Genomic DNA, 2,786 nt, shown 5'->3' on the forward strand with positions numbered 1-2,786 from the left:
TTTTTTATCTTGAGTGGCAGAAAATCATTGCTCCTGGGATAATTCTTAACCTAACAGAGTGACCCCTATGAAATACATCCAAAAGTTTTATGATTTTCCCCCTTCATGCTAATTTAATGTGGCCCAATTGTTTAATCTCAAACTGAACACATTCCAAATAAAGTAATGCAGCTCACAACAAGACACTGCAGGAAATAATTAGGTTGCAAGTTGTGGAGGCTTTAATATGGTTGAAATTATATAACTATCTTTGCATTCCCTGTATGGTCCTATTAAATGCAGTCGGCATTGATGTCGGGAGCTGTCAGGAAGCAAAATGAAAAATAGTTTTAATAGCTGCTCTTTGACCTGTTTTATATTTTATGTCAATTATAACAGCACACAACCATGCATAATTATGAAGCATAGATGCATTAAAATGTACACATAATTTGTGTTCTTATGGCAACCGTTGCATTAGGATCTGGAAAACAAACGGATCCTTCCTATTGTGAAGTCGTCGGGACATTGAACACGCTGGAGTTTTGTCCCTCTGAGGGATTTAAACCAAACATTCTCAGGGACAATAAAACCAGCAGGTCAGTGTCCATCTGCCCTCTGTCCCGAGGCGCTGACCATGGGCCTGGCCCTCACCCAGCTGCTGGAGTGGTGAACTAAAGGGGGCTGAGAAGGGTTTTTTCCGAAGTTTATTTTGCACATTCGAGAAATGTCCGTCCAAGTCCACTCACCACGAGGGTTGGGCACAAACTGCAGCCACTGGCCTCTCTTTCCCTTGCTTGCCTCTTTCTATGTGCAATGCTTTTAAACTTCCTGAGCTGCCTGACACAGAGCAGGGCAGCCACTTCTGAAAAGTCATGTAAGCAAAACAAATGTTTTGGCAATTCCTTTGGGCTGCTTTGGTGCAGTTTGGTACAGGGTTGGTGTCATTGCTGTGTCCTTCCCCCGGCAAAAAACTCTCCACCTTTGGGCTAAATGGGAGAGTAGTAAGTGGTTTAGTATTTTACTTGCTTTATTTTTTAAATTGTTTAGATATATTTGTATGTAAACCAGAGCAAATCTAAGGGAAATCCCTAAATCAGTCCCTTTGTCTCCTATTTAAAAAAACCCAAACCAAACCCCCAAGCCCTGAGCTACTCTTCTGCCAAAAGCTCACTCACATCTGAGAACTGTTGGGGCAAGTTCCTTGTGGAAGGAGGTGGAATGAGATGGGATTTAAGATCCCTTCCAACCCAAACTGTTTTGTGATTCTATTAATTACTTTTCAAGCTGATTCTGAAGATTTGCACAAAACTGATATCCTGCCTGAAACAGGAAACCTGAGCAAGACCCGTTTCCTTGTCCCTACTCTGAGGTGAGCAACGTGCACAAACCATCACCCTGATTTTAAGCAGCATCTGTTCTCTTGGGACTCAGCTTTGCCAGATCCAGAGGGGAATGTGGGGAATGCTGGAGGCAGCAGTGAACTGGACAAGCACCTGAAGAAGCCTGACCCCCTCATTTCTGATGGCAAGTGAGAGGAAACACCACGAGGATGAGGGACCTGGCCACAAATGTGACATTAATGTGGCTTTTCTCTGGCTTTGGATGAGCAGTGCTGCCCTGCACTTCAGCTGTTCAGTGATAAGAGTGAACTCTGGGAGTAAAGCCCCCCAGGGAAGGGCTTTCATTCGCTCTTCCCATCCTAACAACCAGCTTTTTGCATCAAAACCTGGCAGGGAGTGAAGAGGCCAGTGAGGAGCTGAGGCCAGTGAGGAGCTGAGGCCAGTGAGGAGCTGAGGCCAGTGACCACAGGGGCTGCTGGCAAGGATTCCACAGGAATGTGCAATTTGTCTGGTGAAGGAAGAACTTCCCTGGATTAGTCACAGCAACTGCCCTGGGTAATTCACAGGAACTTCCCCAGGTACCCACAGCACCTGTGCCCTGCTGGCTGCTTTGATTCCAGCTCTGCTTGCCCCGCACTGTTCAATTGTCACAGAGCCTTGTAAACAGGAGCTCCCGGTTCCCTCGCAGCGGCGCGAGCAAACTAACATCATAACAGGAGTGTTTATGGAAAAATGCTCAAGCACTGAAGCAGAAAGGGCTTAGCACTGATCAGACCTCTCTCCCACCTTTATTCTTCGCCATCCACATTGAAATGCAAATACCAGCGCCGGGTTTCCACCAGCGTGCCACTCACAAATTGAAAAGCAGTTTTTATCTATGCAAATGTAAGCATGGTAATTGAAGTTAATCAATCAATGCTAGCTTTCACTAAAACCTTGAACATGATTGAATAAAGTAATTATCATTCAGCAGAAAATGATGAAGTTGTAGACAGCATGAACCTTATTAAAGGAGGATTTTGAGTCACAATGGCTTAATTTAGCTAACAGCCCAGCCTTAGCCCAAGCAACACACTGCCCTTGCTGCCTGGGATTGTTTTAGGGGCTGGGGGGGGAGAAAAGGGGGACTTTTTTTCAATTTTTACACTGTTGGATTAGTAAAAGGTACTTGTTACACCACAAAGGATAAGCCATCATTAACATCCTGCTTCACTCCAAATAGATCAATGAACAAAGATTGCTGTGACACAGCCAAGGTGTCCAACGGCAACAATAGGTGATTAAAACTATTATTGTGCTTGAAAATAAAAATGAGAGAGTGAACCATTAGTTTTAGGAAGGGACTGAGGCAGGGAATGCTTGAGGAGTGAGATGACATGGACAGCAACGGGACGCAGAGGAAAGTGGCTGCAGGATTTTCATTTTGCTTTCAGAACAAGTAATTCAGCAGCAGCACTTTGCACA

General features: G+C 44.7%; 1 long non-coding RNA gene across 2 annotated transcripts; it reads left to right on the forward strand.

Annotated features, from left to right (window-relative positions):
* The first annotated feature begins 505 nt into the window (after positions 1-505).
* On the forward strand, positions 506-2,645 carry LOC113953275. Of its 2 annotated transcripts, none has more exons than XR_003529818.1 (3): positions 506-578; positions 1,279-1,351; positions 1,716-2,645. It is a non-coding gene; the product is annotated as an uncharacterized LOC113953275 (long non-coding RNA). The 2 variants fall into 2 exon arrangements; XR_003529817.1 differs by having other exon boundaries at positions 535-578; positions 1,267-1,351.
* Positions 2,646-2,786: the final 141 nt, after the last annotated feature.

The sequence above is a fragment of the Corapipo altera genome, unplaced genomic scaffold, assembly GCF_003945725.1.
Source record: "Corapipo altera isolate COAL_440 unplaced genomic scaffold, ASM394572v1 68, whole genome shotgun sequence".
NCBI classification, from domain to species: Eukaryota; Metazoa; Chordata; class Aves; order Passeriformes; family Pipridae; genus Corapipo; species Corapipo altera.